Genomic DNA, 15,997 nt, shown 5'->3' on the forward strand with positions numbered 1-15,997 from the left:
CTGATCTGGGCTCCAGAGAAACTCAAAGCAACATCAAATTCTTCCTGTGTCATATGAAATAATTTTTGTGTGGTCATTTTATAGGTGCATCACAAAGGGCTTCCGGCCCTGACGTGTAGAAAACAGACAGTGCACGTAATTGTGGAAGCAGGGAAGAGGAGCTTGTGCCTAGATTTTTGGGAGAATAAATGAGCTCATCATGGAATCTGAAGTTGCTTCCACAGTGAAACCACTGCAGAAATCTCCCCACCTTTGGCTACAGCACTGCTGCCACTCCAGTGGCGCTAGCTGTCGTGGGAGTGCTGGAGTGGACTGCAGGAATGCACAGAGCTAATCTCCTCTGCCGAGAACTAAGAAAGCACACAGTGTTGGGAAAGAGGAGAAACAAAGCTTAGCATGCTTGTTAGCAGGTTCTAACAGCAGGGAATAAGTTATGCAAATAAAACTACAGGGACCTTTGCAGACGCGATAGAGGCAAATGAAGTGTTCTGATGGGAGTCCCTGAAATCTCTGCACCCTTGCCAGCCCATTGGTCACAGACGGTTCTAACAGGTTTTGATAGAGGTGGAGATTTGAAACTGAGTAACAGGCACCTAGGCTTGTTTATTATAAGACACAAAAGTGGAAAGAATGGATGGGGGCACTAGCTATTGTACTGCTGGAGCCTGCCCATGTGGATTTGAGCTCGTCAGGCCTGGGCCTGTTGTATGTAGCTGATCAATACATAGGACTGATAGCTGTTGTAAGATTAGACTGCAGACCTGGACTAACTAAAAAAGCCAGTTGGTCTTCAGATTAATAAAGAAATCTTCAGCTAAATTCTGGTGCTAGTGCATTTTCAAATAAAGATCTCAACATAGATCAACTGCTGACATAATTCCCGCAGCAATACTGAGTCCTGTTCAGAACAGGCCTAGATAACACTAGCAGTAAAAGCACAGGTGGCCAATTTACAGGGGCATTCCAGTAGTTACTGCTAGAACAACAGTGTGTGTGTGTGTGTGTGTGTGTGTGTGTGTGTGTGTGTGTGTGTGTGTGTGTGTGTGTGTGTGTGTGTGTGTGTGTGTGTGTGTGTGTGTGGTAGGGGAGGTGTCCTAAATTCTTATCATAAGCAAGACTTGGGGGAGGGTTGAGAAGAGGTTTTTGTTGAAATATATGGGATTGAAATTCATAAAATAGGCCCTAGCTGCACAGTTTGGGTCCAGACCCAGACTTCCTTGATGTTCAGGAACATTCAGACCTGGGAGTTTTGTGGGTGTAGTTGTAAGCCTCTTCCACTCCTGCCTCTTGGAGCGTAGGTCATTAACAACCATTCACCAGAGTCTCTTGTCCCAGGGATGATCTTTTCCCATTCTGATGAAGTGTATCCTGGCTTTTTAGTATCTGCCTTCAGGTCTCTAAACCATGTGTTTCTTGAGCACCTTCTTTTCCTTTTTCCTTGTGGGTTCCAACTTAAGTCCTGTCTTGTGATGTTGCTGGGTGGTTTTCTAAGGGTATGTCCAATCCATCACCATCTTCTCTTCCTAATTTCCTCTTCGGCAGAAAGTTGGTGAGTCAGTTGCCACAGTTCTTGGTTGTTTACGGTGTACGGCCAGTTGAGCCAGAGGATTTTACTGAAGCAGTTATTGATAAATGTCTGGATTTTATGGACAGTCCTCTTTGTTGTTTTCCAAGTTTCTGCTCCACACATTAAGACTGGGTGTAGTAGAAAGGACTGAAATGAGCAAAAGAAAAAGGAATAGTGAGTTGAAAGGCTATAATCTGATAAAATGTCCTCTCCCTCAAACATGTACCCTTCACTTATCTCACTGGATATATTTGGAATGTTATCGGTGAGCTTTGGGGTCACATGAATTAGTGGAAGACTGTTGGGTAGAACTTTAAGCTATTTTGTCTTTGGTTAAATTTTTACTTCCTTAATAACAAATGCTCAAAACATTTCTTATTAACAGTGCCCTGCTTTCTTTCTGCAGCTGCCCCACAGCTAAGTGCTCTTATAGCTGGGTAGTGAGATTCCTTTTGCCCTAAGACAGCAGTTCTCAGACTGTGGTCCATGGAGCATTTGCTGATGGATGAAAGAGAGCTGGCTTATAACATGGTGCTGGTCATATAAAAATTAGCATAGCTCCACTAAAGCAAAATCAGGCCCATTTTCCAACTTCTCAAAATATTAAGAAAAAATACAAGTGGTTCAAATACTTTTCTAATATTACTTTTTCATATGCGCAGTTGCTACAGGTCTGTTGTGCAACTATGAACAGAAGTGAGGATGGTCCATAAGGCAATCATTGCTGGGATATGGTCCATGCTGTAAATAAAGACTGAAAACATCCATCCACAGAATGTGAGTTGATTTGGAGAAAGGACGCTTTGCTGCTGAAGAACTTTCTGGCTCTGCCACACATTTCCTCTATGACCCTGGGCAATTCACCTAACCTCCCTGTGTCTCAGTTTCCCCATCTGTGACATGAGGATAATACATCCTAACTTCTCAAGGATAAAGAAGATAAAATTGAAGAATCATATTGGCTGGGTCTACACTTGCCCCCAACTTCGAAGGGGCATGTTAATGAGGGCGATGGGAGATTACTAATGAAGTGCTGGGGTGAATATGCAACACTTCATTAGGCTAATTCTACCCCGTGGCAACTTCGAAGTGTCAAACTTCACAGCGCTGGCATCCGTGTAGCTGCGGGCACTTCAAAATGCCCGGGCTACTTGGAACTGCCTTTACTCCTCAAAATTTTGGGGAGTAAAGGCACTTTGAAGTAGTGTGAGCACTTCAAAGTGCCCGCGGCCACACACATGCCGGCACTTTGAGATTTGACACTTCGAAGTTGCCACGGGGGAGAATTAGCCTAATGAAGTGTTGCGTATTCACCCCAGCACTTCATTAGTAATCTCCCATCACCCTGATTAATATGCCCCTTCGAAGTTGGGGGCAAGTGTAGACAAGCCCATTGTGTTCCTTGGATGCTTCTTGGCTTTAAGCACTTGCAGAAAAGTTAGGATCTTTGATATTCTACTAAAATTGCACCTCAAAATGTTTCAAGATACAGTTGTTACTACTGATAAAACAAAGATGCAGATGCATATCAGGAATATGGCTTATTCTGCCTCTGCTCCCACAGTAGATGTAAGAAAGAAAGAAAGAAAGAAAGAGGTGAGTCTATTATACATCAGAAGGTTCATCAGTGAACATGATTAACATGAAACAAATTGCAGCCCAAGATCATTGAACATTTTATTCTCCTCCTGTAAGACTGGGAATCTGCATTTTGAGCTTAATTCAACCAATTGGCTTTCTATGCTTCTGTAAACAAATAATCAGACACAGAATCAGTACACAATTCAACGGCAGAGCTTATAAATGTTGCCTGCCAGATGCAGAATTTAGCCAGCATGGGGTATTAAAAATGACCTTTTACACTAATTTCAGCTGGGAATAACAGTGACATTTACTGTCACCCACTGATTTGTGAATTGCCACATTGTCACTCTAAAGCAAAACGTGGGAAGGAAAAAACAAAGACGCTTCTAGCCAGTGCAGTATTGTCATTAACGGGAAAGGAGAAACTGTGATCATTTTAATATATATAATGGAAAGGCTATAACATTAGCAAATATTACAGCCCCTCACGAGTCTAATTTTTAAGTTTGTAGGTTTGAATAATAAATAATTTGGCAGGACAAATTGCAAATCCTGTACTTTAACTACAAAACAATCAGGAAACTTGGGTCATGTTCCTGCTCAACCACAGCCTTCCTGCGTTAATTTGAACAAATTGTTGAGTTTCTCTAGGCCTCAGTTTCACTGAACACAAGTGAGGGGAAAAGTGGGTATAATAATAAGTAATACTCCTGTGGGCAGGTTAGAGACATTTCATTCACATTTACAAAGTATTTTGAGACCTTAAAAGGAAGGTGCTATAAAAGTCAGTATACAGTTACCACCACAATGCAGTCACAGGGTCTGTGTATTTTACAAGCCACACAACATAACTGGCCATCTTGTCTCACAGATGAAAGACAAAGCACTGTAAGAAGTGGCCATACTACTGAGATTGTGTACTGGTGCGTGAGGAAGCACGAGCCTATGTAACTAAAACTCAAAATAAAAAAACAAATAAAAATCCTTCCAAAACAAAACCCTCACCAGCCTCCCCAAGGGGAGGTGAGAGAGTATTAGGGACCTATGAGATGACAGATAGGGGTCAGATCACTTAGTGCACCAGGATACTACAGTGAAGAGGGCAATATAAGAATCAATATGACATAGAAGAGAAAAACATTAAAATATTATGTTAACCTCATTTTGGGCCGAGTTCTTTTTGTTACTGGCAAGCTGATAATAGACCCTGAAGTCCTGATGCCCTCCTTTTCTCTGTTCTAATGGCAAGACAACATTGCTTCACCTCAAAATCTCTTTCCTCTCCCTGCTGTCTTGGCAAATGATTATTGAAATGATGCTGGAATTTATCAATTACATAGTTAAGTAAGGGCAAGTTGTTCTCAACATCTTGGTTGCAGTTTGTATCAGCAATCTAAAGTGTGGATAGTTATCTAAAACTTGTCCAAAGTGATTGTTAGAAAAGAGCTGGAAGTCTCATGGGACACACCACTTTCTCTCTCTCTCTGGTATTTCCCTATTCTGAGCACATAAGGAGTACAAGAAGAGGCTGTTTCATAATATTTCAACACTTCTGGAAGTATAGGAGTGTGGGAAAATGTAATTTTTTAAAAGTAATTGCACTTTTCCAAATCTCAAAAAAGGGGTCTGGTTTAGGACCATTTTATTTCTACTGTTCACATATAACTTTTTAAAATAAAATCTCACTCAGAAATTGGTAGATTTAAAAATCAGGTATCACAGAGGTAGCCGTGTTAGTCTGTATCTTTGAGAACAACAAGAATTCCTGTGGCACCTTACAGACTAGCAGATATTTAGGAGCATAAGCTTTTGTGGGCAAAGACCGCTTCTTTGCCCACGAAAGCTTATGCTTCAAAATATCTGTTAGTCTACAAGGTGCCACAGGACTTCTTGTTGTTCTTAAAAATCAGGAACACTATCAACAACACAAAGGAGAATTTTTCAAAAAGATTCTATTCTTAAGGTAGCTGAGCCAGCATCCTTACAAGCTAGGCTCTTCCCTTTAAAGGTCATCTAGGGAAGGGAACCAAATTGGGGTTGTGTACTTTTTGCACTTTCTATAGGTCCATCTACCTACCCTGCATCCTGCCTACTTCCTTTTATGTAGAAAATAAGGATTGCCAAGTGTTACATTCTCATGTCTTGCTGAAGGTCTCAACTGAAGGATGCAAAGATGTGGGTTTGGAGTTGTCTTAGCTATTAATTCAGGGACTGGACATGATCTTAAAGACGGAAAGATCTTTTCCTCCCAACTGTGTATTTGGTTTGTGGTAATGTGCTAGGCATGGGGATTTAGCTTTTCTATAGTAGTCTCTGTAGAATTCAAAAGCTTTATCATGATCAAGATTTAAAGATGAGTTGTTAGAATGTGTTAAGTAACATACCTTAAATGTCTATTGTGGACAAGGCAGTGTATACAGCTTAACATGCAGGTTGGCGGAGTCGAAACCTGAGCTCCCTGGTGAGCTTTAATTCAATGAGTTTAGCATGTATTAAAAAATATACTGCCTCACTCACTCTAGTCCTTTATGAGTTAGTTAAAACGTGGTAGTTAAGGCCATGTCTACATTTCCAAGCAGTGCTTTTTTCTAGAAAAAAAGCTGCCAGAACTCAGGCCCCAAACTGCCGCCTCCACCCCAGGCTTAACCCCCACCCCAGCCCCAAACTGCCCCCCTCAATCCCCAAGAGGCTTAAACCCTGGAAGCCCCAAACCACCACCTCTGGCAGTCTGAAACTGCCCCTCTTCTGCCCCCAGGCAGCTTAATCCCCACCACAGCCCTAAACCGTTCCCCCGCCCCCAGCCCTAAGGCGGCTTAACCCCCACCCTCTGCAGCCCCAAACCACTCCCCACAACCTCAGGATTCACTCACCTTACCCAGGACTCAGAGCTCCATGTACTTTTCTTTCACTGGGCCGTGTCCTCTTTACCATGGCTGCATAGCTCCCCTCTGGCAGGGCACTCCCAGAGCCCTGTCGTGCTGAAATAAGACTTGGTTTAAACCAATTAAATTGAGTCCTCTTTCAGCATGGCAGGGTGCCTGGAGCCAGAAGACAGTGGCAGTGACAGGAGCTGCAAATGGCTCTTTAAAGCACCAGATGCAGCTCAGAGCTGTTCAGCCACCTTTGAAAAATGGTGCCGGGAAAAAACGTGTGGGAATGCTGCTCGGTGGCATTCCACTTGAAAAAAAGCCCACTTCCAAACATAGAGTGACACAGCTGCACTATTACAGCTGTTCCCCCACAAACCCATTATTGTGCCTGAAGGTATTTCTGTGGAGAGGAAAACACTGCATGTAAGGCCGATCCTCAAGAATGGCCTGGAGCCTCCAGGAATTAAGGATTATTCTTTAATTAAAGATTGTCATTTAATGAAGCTTCCAGGAATATGTCCAAAATTGGCAACCTAGTCTCTGGGTTGGAGTCTTTCTTGGTATTTGTACAAAAGTTAGCACATCACAGCTTTCATGCTAATAAGGACGCTTAAAAGCAACGCTTTTTTTTGCAATAAAAAAAAAGAAAAGAAAAACGAGGAGCTGATACTCAGCCAGTTTCCCGCTTTCCCCTCTACCCCCTCAATCCCATGGCTGGTGCTGCTGAGGAGCTGGTACTCAGTAATGGCAAGAACTGGCACGAAAAACCACACTGCTTAAAAGTACATCTGCCCAGCCTGGCAGAAAGCTTTTTAGACCCAATCAATGGTCTTACAGTTAGGAAACTCATGGTACTGCACTAAAATTACCTATGTAGACAGTGCTTTGAAATTGTTGTTTGGGCTGGAGTTTGGCCTCTGAAGCCTCAGGGCTTAAGAAAGTGTTTTGCATTGAAATGCTGGGACATAATTCAGTAATTTAAAGGGTATTGATGCAGTTCCTCCTCCAGCTTTGTAGGCATGTGCATACCTGCATATTTGAGACCGTTTTACATTTTTTTCTCCACTATACAGTGTGTAGGGCATGGAAGAAAGGGTATTTTTAAAATTGTTGGCTATGTTTAAAGTCATAGCTTGCTATTTTTGTATGATTTCAAGTGAAGTCTTCCCAAAGCTGGGCTAAAGTTAGGCATATCTAACAACAGTAAATGACTTTTCAGAGATATTTAAGACATGCAGCTTCTACATAATAGCTTAGTTTCTAGAGAGCTGTACTATTTTCGTCCAGTCCAGGTTGCTGGTTATAATTCAGGAGTAATTGGGGCAATGTCTACATGGTGGGTGCTATTTAGGGATACGGTGGTATCCCAAAGTACCTTCCCACATCCAAGAAATGCGTCCATTGTTTTCAAGATAACAAGCATGCTATTCTGGCATCCCATACTCCTCATCACATGAAGAGTACAGGGATGCCTTCCAATAGCACTTTATTTCAGCAGGTGGCACCATTTAGAAAGCGCCACATGCCAAAATAACCTATTTCAAAATTGCCTCAAAATAAGCAATGCATTTTGTGTAGCACAGATTGCATAGCTTATTTCAAGGTTAGGCTGTCATGTAGACACAGCCTGGGTGACCTGTCACGTGCCGGGGGGTTGTGAGGGGGGAATTGGATTAGATGGTCCCCTTCCACCTTGAACTCTGTGATTAAGGTTGTCTACAGTAGACTGGCACCAAATAAGGCACTCTAGTTTGAAAACATTGGCCTCAGTACATCTAATAGTGTAAAAGGCTAAAATTAGCGATGGTTAAGCACCAACAGAATCACATGCAGTGTTTCATATTTTTCACACAAAACACCACTGTAAGTGTTTTAGCTCACCCCTTAATAAGATACATGGCCTGATGGTAGTTTCCATCAGCATTTTAGGACAGACATTTCCTAAATTTACTAATGTGTATAAATAATCAGGGATGACTGTGGGTGGCTCCTACGGTTTAGGAATTAATTTATCCTAACTAAATTGTATTGGGGTAAGAGAAAACATGTACTGTAATTTTTTGCAGATCAGAGGAAGCAGCTGGCTCTACCTTTTCATTTAAACTCTCCCCCTCCACACTCTTCCTGCACACCAAGTTTTTTTTTTTAAATAGGATCAGCTACAGGAAATAAAAAAGCAGTCCAGTAGCACTTTAAAGACTCACAAAATAATTTACTAGGTGGTGAGCTTTTGTGGGATAGACTCACTTCTTCAGATCATAGCCATACCAGAACAGACTCGATATTTAAGGCATGGAGAACCAAAAATAGTTATCAAGGTTGACAAATGAGGTGGGTAATTCAGGTTTATGAATATTTGGTAGAGATCGTGTAGTTTTTGGTCTGTCGGTAGGATCAGAGCAAATCCGATTGTACCTAAGGGCTTAACTGTAAACAATGGATCTTGTTGTGTGTGCAGGATGGAAGCTAGAAGCATGCAGGTAAGTATAGCTGTCAGTAGGTTTCCAATAGAGTGTGGTCCTGATCAGGCCATCCTTGATTTGTACTGTAGCATCCAGGAAACGTCTCTCTCGCGTGGAGTAATCGAGGCATAAGTTGATGGTGGGGGTGTAGATTGGTGAAGTCTCTGTGGAATTCTTCTAGAGTCTCAAAACCATGGGTCCAAATCATAAAGATATCACCCCAAGGTTAATGACCGATAAGAAGGATCAAAAACAGGACATCTGGATCTAAAACTACAAGCCTCTACTTGCTGTATTGAAAGACTCAGCTACATTAGTTCAAACCCAGTAAACATCTGAAACTTGAAGCCCTAGTGGAGACAAAGGGTATGTCTACACTAAGGGGACAATCAATGCACCCATGATCAATTTTCTGGGGTTCAAATTAGCATGCCTAGTAGGAATACACAAATTGCATCCTGAGGGTGCCCCCAACAACTGCAAGGAGTAAGGGAAGTCAATGAGATTTTTCTCCTGCAGCGGGGCTGCACTGAAAATTTGAACTAAGGTAAGTTGACTTCAGGTACACAGTTCTCATAGCTGGAACTGCATATCTCAGATTGAATTTCTTTTCTAGAGTAGACCAGCCCAGAGAGGCAGCTTATTAGTATAATTTGCATACAGATAACTTTATGTTGTAATATTTCTGGGTTCTCTGTTCGTTTCCTATTTGTCTCCCCCACAATCACTGGAAATATAAATTCTTAATGAAAAATTTTCTCACTCATCCTACCATACAACTTTGAGACTATGTCTAGACTGCAGGTTTCTGTTGACAGCGTGCATCCAGATTGCACATCTGTCCACAGAGAGTGTTGTCAAATCCCTGAACACCTCATTTCATGAGGAAGAAGGGATGTCACAATAGAGGTTTTTCCTGACATTTGGCCCCATGGAGATGGGCCAAATGTCGGAAAAGCCTCTCCTGACAGATCCATCAGCAAAAGACATGCAAATGTTTTGCACAGTTTGTGTACCTTTTGCCAACAGTTCTCTGCAGTCTAGACGTAGCCTGAGAAGTGGAGGCATGGCAGAACTGCCTCTTTGCACACAGTATAGAGCTGGGTAGTTCATACAAATATAGTATGTGAATAGCAAAAATTTGGCAGAGAAGCTGAAATTAGACCACTGTCAGATTTTGCAGAAATCCAATTATATGAGTAGCAAGGTGGTACGATGCTGGCCAGCTAGATACCAGCTCCTGCTCAGTTTGCTGGCATAGCTAAGAATTGACGAAATCAGATGGATATCAGAGCAGTTCATGTTTGGGTCAAAATAGATTAGGGTCAAAAATCGATATTAGCCTTTTAAGAATACAGTTCGTTTTTAGAATCTGTGAAATGCTTGTGAATTGCAGTCTGCCTGAATCTCAGTTGTAATATCTATATTCCGTGCTCCAAGAAAACATGTTTTACTTTATAACTTAGAAAATGATTGCTCTGAATAGGCCATGAAGGCACATTGCAATACAAAAGAGTGGTTAATGACCCTACCACACCAGGCAAATGTGATATGCAAGGAAGCTCAGCCCCTGCAGTTGGGAGCTGAAGTAAGACAGTCCCAGGAAAATTTTCCCTAATTTTGGCTGTTTGAACTCTGACAGGGTCCAAGACTCTGGACTGAAGCTAGAGCTCCCTAAGGGCTGCCTTCTGGTCTATCCAGACAGACATTATGAACTGAAAAATCTCTGTCACTCTTAGGAGTCAGGTGAGAACATATTAGGCATCTAGGGAAAAAGGAACAAGTTATTTACAGGTTAAAACAAACAAGTCTAGCGAGTACATTTTTAAATAACACGTGAGTGTAAGCTCCAGGGTACCAGTAAATCTGGGATAAGCAGTCGCTGGGGAGCAAAGATTAGCATCTATGTTACTCCCCATCAGTACACTGCCTGAGCCTGGAAAGTGAATGATCCACCCAACAGACCTAATGTGGTGATGAATCCTGGTCACCTATCACTCTCCTGACCAGAGCCACCCTGTCCCTAGGATGAACTGGAACAGCTGCCTCAGGCCCTGTGCTTTCAGGGGCACTGCAGTGGCTGTCTGAACCCTCCTATGGATGGGATGGACGGGGGTTTACCTGGGGCTGAGTAGCAGAGATCACCTCTCCTCCCTCCCGCACTCACCATGGGGGTAGCAGAAGCAACGTGCTCCTCCAGTTCCTGCTGCCTGAGCAGAAATGAGGTGCAGCAGGCTGAGTCAACCACTGCTGCGCTGGCCTCTCTCACAGAGCTGGAAAGGACCTTGAAAGGTCATGGAGTGCAGTCTCCTGCATTCACAGCAGGACCTATCACCATCACTGGCAGATTTTAAAAAAAACAAACCTATTTGCTCTAATTTCTAAATAGCCCCAAGGATTGAACTAACAACCCTGGGTTTAGCAGGCCAGTGCTCAAAGCACTGAGGTATCCCTCTACCCTTAAGCCCTCTGCCCCATGTTCCTGTGGGCCCCATTGCTTGGGATGGAGGGGTAGAGCAGACAGGGACAGGGTTTGTGGCCTAAGGTCCCACCTCCATCTCAGGCCAGCCCTGCTCATGACTTGTTTTCCTTAAAACCTTAGCTGCTCCTGGATATGTGATGACATCAGCTTCCATTTTTTAAGAAAGAAAGATTCTAGCCCTCCTGGCTGCAGCAAAATCTTCAAAATAAGACACCAGTGAACCCTAAAAGCTCAAAAGGCAGAAGGAAAATAAAAGCAAACACCCAGTCTATTGTTTTTATGTAATGATGATTTTTGAACATCTGAGGTTGGCAATATTGTAAGACTGATTCAATGAGCCAGAAATTCACATTTGATTAAATCTAATCTAGAATACACAAGCAATTTGGGGTATTTGTCCTCTTTTGACAGTCAGACCTGAGCGTGGAATTTGCTCATGAGCCACTCAAGACAGCGTGACAGTAGCTGCACAAGAAAAAATATAAAGGGAGTGACCAAAGTGTGACTGAGTTCTTGATTACTATAAAGCATAAGGTTAGAAGTGGAGTTTTCTGCTCTCTCTCACTATTTTAGAAGCAGCCATGCAGAGCATGAGTGAGGTCTTACACACAGGCTACATCTACACTTAGAGAAAACTTTGAAATGGCCGAATACCAATGAGGTGCTGAAATGCATATTCAGCACCTTATTAGCATGCCACTGGCTGCGGCACTTTGAAATTGCTGCTTTTCACTCCCACGCAGCTGGTCCAGACTGGGGTCCTTTTCGAAAGGACCCTGCCAACTTCGAAATCCCCTTATTCCTACCATGCTGGCGTGAAAAGCAGCAATTCCAAAGTGCCGTGGCCAGCAGAATGCTAATAAGGTGCTGAATATGCATTTCAGTGCCTCATTAGTATTCTTCAAAATGGCCATTAGCATAGCTATTTTGAAGTTCTCTCTAAGTGTAGGCACGGCCACAGATTTCGGGACCTGGAGGGAAGCAGGGAGCCTAGAGTAACCAATTGTGCAAGCAAGTTTCTTGTAGAAAAAGAATTGTTCTAGTCTACATATGAGTAGACAGTTTAATTAACCTTAAGGGAAGAAAATCATTTCAACAAAGATAGCAATAAGCACTCTGTATCACCATCTGCCAGTGTGTGGGAGTTAGTGCTTTGGATACAGAAAGACATATTAGGTCCAACCAGATTATATCTAGCTCATCATTTGTTCTGTCAGCTAACCCACCACTTTTTAAAGCAGCACTGTGAATACCCAAAGCCTTATGAGGCCTAGTATCTCTGCTGACCCTGATTCCTTCTCCCAGGAAAACAGTGCTTGCCTGGTGTAATGGCAAACTACCACCTCCTGTAGCAGTAGAGGCCTGGAAGAATAAATTCAAATTCCACACTTCCCAGGCAGACTGTGAGGAAACTCCAAGAGGACTTCACGTTACTGCTCTCAGGTTTTGTCTACACTACACAGCTTTTTAGCAACACAGCTGCAATGGGACAGCTGTAGCACTAAAAGATATGCAGTGGACTGAAGCCACTATTTGTCAGCTCTTTTACAGACAAATTACTTCCACTCCCAATGCATGGCATTAGCTTTGTCAGCCGGATAGTGCTCCTGCTGACAGAGCACTGTTCACACTGGCACTTGTCATCAGCAAAACTTTTGTCTGTGTGTGTGTGTGTGTGTGTGTGTGTGTGTGTGTGTGTGTGTGTGTGTGTTTTAACACATCTGAAAGATAAATGTTACTGTTCAGTTGCCAGTGCAGACATAGGCCATCGTTATTAAACCTCCGTAATTAAGGCTACTAGTAGAATTATAGTGATCACTCTACCTCTTGAATGCATCTTCTTCCCCCCACTGAAGCAGAAGAGCATCCTATTTAGCTGTGTGTGTGTGGGGGGGGACCCAATAGAAAATCGAGCCCATATAAGAGAGTAGAAGCTCATTCTTTGTGTCCATATTACACCTTTAAACGCTGACTGCTTGCAGGTGGTGTAAAATTACCTTATATACACATTTTTGTAGTTTTAAAAAACAGAATTGTTCTTTGTACTCTAAGCACATCAACAAAAGACACAGTAAGTGGTTGTATTTTCATTACATTCTTGAGAAAGGCCTCCATGAAACACGAAAGCCATTTGCAAGATAGAACATTTAACATTCACATTTAAACATTTGAATACTATTTCTCATCATTTGAGAATAATCTGCAAAAAATGCTGTATTAGTAAGACTTATAATTTACTAGTACCTTAGCGTCTAGTTTTCACAGGCAGGGAGTTCAGCCCTGAAGGAACCGTCTTTTAATTAAGACTACTATTAATCTCGTCAGTGCAACTAAAAATCATTTTCTGAAATTGAAAAAAACCCTAACTAATTTGATATCTTCACAAAACAAAACAGCAGTCATGTAGCACTTTAAGGACTAATAAGATAATTGATTAGGTGATGCGCTTTGGTGGGGCAGACACACTTCTTAAGATCTGGAATAATGCTGAAAATGAACTGGCATGATGAATATATAACAGAAACAATACAAAAAAACAAACAAACTGAAAAAGCTGTGGGGGGTGAAGGGTAGGGAGGAAATTATGCATTACAAAGACAACTTGCCCATCGTTGATATTCGTAGTGATCTCGGGGAAGTCACTTAGACAGTTGCAGTAATTTCCTCCCTACCCTGTCAGTTTTCACTCCCCCCAACACCGTTTTCTCTCTATTTCCATCCCAACAAGCCATGGGCCAGCAAACATTTTACCTCGGGTCCCACTTTTTGTTCCTGCAATTAGCAGGACCCCCCCCCCCCCGCCCCAAACCAGGATAATGTAATCCAAACCAATGGAAATGTTGGCTATGTACATATAAAAAAACCAGACCCCCTTCTGGTAAGTGTAAGAAAATAAGGATGTAGAATGGAAAAATGTTAGTAGTCAGGATATAAATGCAAATACACATACATAAAAACAACAACATATTTCAAAATTTTTAATGAGATTGATGAGCTTGAGACCTAGCAGCTGCTGCTGCATCCCCTTTTAGGAAATTTCATGGAGCCCCCGCCCTCCCTCTACCTTGCACTCCTCCCTACTAAGCCACAAGAGCCAACCACAAACTTTTGGAGTGTTCTAAGTTCTTTATCTTGTACATGCTTTTCTGTGTGTCTAGTTTTGTGAAATATTTACTTCAAAAAGATTGGAAGAAAAAAATGCTGCAGAAAGAGGTCACGTTACATTTAAAAAGTTTAAGTGTGATAAGATTTAATTTTTTAAATAGTTGCAGTAGTTTTCCTTCCACCCTTAAGTGTGCTAAACAAAACCCCCATACAGATTAGTTTTGTGGCAACTTCAAGAATTCTGTATCATAAGTGGTTCTAGATAAAACATGTCACTTATATTCTGATGTTCGCGTGCACAAAGTGGTAACACATTAACTTTAGACTCTGTAGCAAACAGGAACATTGCACTAGTTTGAACTGAACTTTTCAGACAGCAGATTGTAGTCTAGGTCTTCATTCTAGTACACGATATTCTTGCACATTTAATGTAATATCTATAACCACGACAAATGCAGAAGTACTAATTCTTTAGGCTTCTGCAGTTTGGTTGGCAGTAGTGAAAAACGCAGGCAAGAATAAGGAACAAGAGATAAGCCTGTATCTGCAAAAACAACGAGGAGTCCTGTGGCACCTTAAAGACTAAACAGATTTATCTGGGAATAAACTTTGTGGGTAAAACCACTTGGTCAGATGCATGGAGTGGATTTTACCCACAAAACCTTATGTCCAAATAAATCTGTTAGTCTTTAAGGTGCCACAGGACTCCTCGTTGTTTTTGCAGATAGAGACTGACATGTATCGGCTATCCTCTGAGACTAATAAAATTAGATTTGCATTGGATTTATTAAGAATCTTAGTATTTAATGCCTCCTTCAAGTGCAGAAAGTGAAAGGATAAAGCAGATTTAAAAGAGATCTAACAAATGTGCCTTCCACAATATTTGTAAATATTGTATTTAATTTTTGTGGCAGTATTCATCAAGATAGATCACAGTCTTCTCCAGGAATGCAAACAGTTTCAGACGATATGCATAAGGCAGGAGGGTTTGGTAAATATAGGCGGTGTTAATCTTTACCTTGGGATGTTATCAACTTCAGTTTACGTTTGCAGCAGAGTTGGTCACTTTAGTGTCTAGATCATTTCTCATATTGACCCCTTAATTTATACAGCAGACCATGCAAAAGCAACGAGCATCTGATGAAGTGGGTCTTTGCCCACAAAAGCTTATGCTCATACGTTTCTGTTAGTCTCTAAGGTGCCACAGGACCCCTCATTGCTTTTGCAGATCCAGACTAACACAGCTACCCCTCTGATACTTGACAGCAGACCATGTTTGACAAAAATCCCAAACTGAGGCCTCCTGTTTCCCCTCCTTCAAATGATCTTGTGGGACAATCCTAGAGGTGACCCTCTACTTAACATTTCCAAGCACAGACACAAATAAATCTTAAGTTACCTCCAAGTATAACGTCAAGTCAATCCAGCAGGATCCTAAGCTGAAGCACTTTTGTCCTGTGGCCTCATTCACTCATCTTCCAACCGGATAACCCTACCAAGGGTAGGTTACGGCTTCCTAGCAAGATGGGAAGAGCTGATCACACCTTGTTTACCTTTCCAGGGAGAAGAACAGCTGGTATCCATCCCACCGCAAGAGCATTCTTCACCCGGCAGGAGTGAAAGCAAAAGGAACAAAGTGGTAGGTTTGCTGGCTAACCAACTGTTTCACCTACAACAGGATTATTATGAGAAGGGGAAAAAAAACAGCAAAAAGTGAGCTAGAAACACAGATGGTATGTACAATAATCAAACTTGCACCTTCATCTGGACTTGAACCCTAAAAAATTCAGTAAATGGGCAAAGAGACGGCCGTTACCAGTAACATGACTATATCATAGAATTCTAGGGCTGGAAGGGACCTCGGGGGGGGGTGTCATCTAGTTCAGCCCCCTGGCTAAAGCAGGAACCCCAACTAGATCATGCCAGC

The sequence above is a fragment of the Carettochelys insculpta genome, chromosome 1, assembly GCF_033958435.1.
Source record: "Carettochelys insculpta isolate YL-2023 chromosome 1, ASM3395843v1, whole genome shotgun sequence".
Lineage (NCBI taxonomy): Eukaryota > Metazoa > Chordata > Testudines > Carettochelyidae > Carettochelys > Carettochelys insculpta.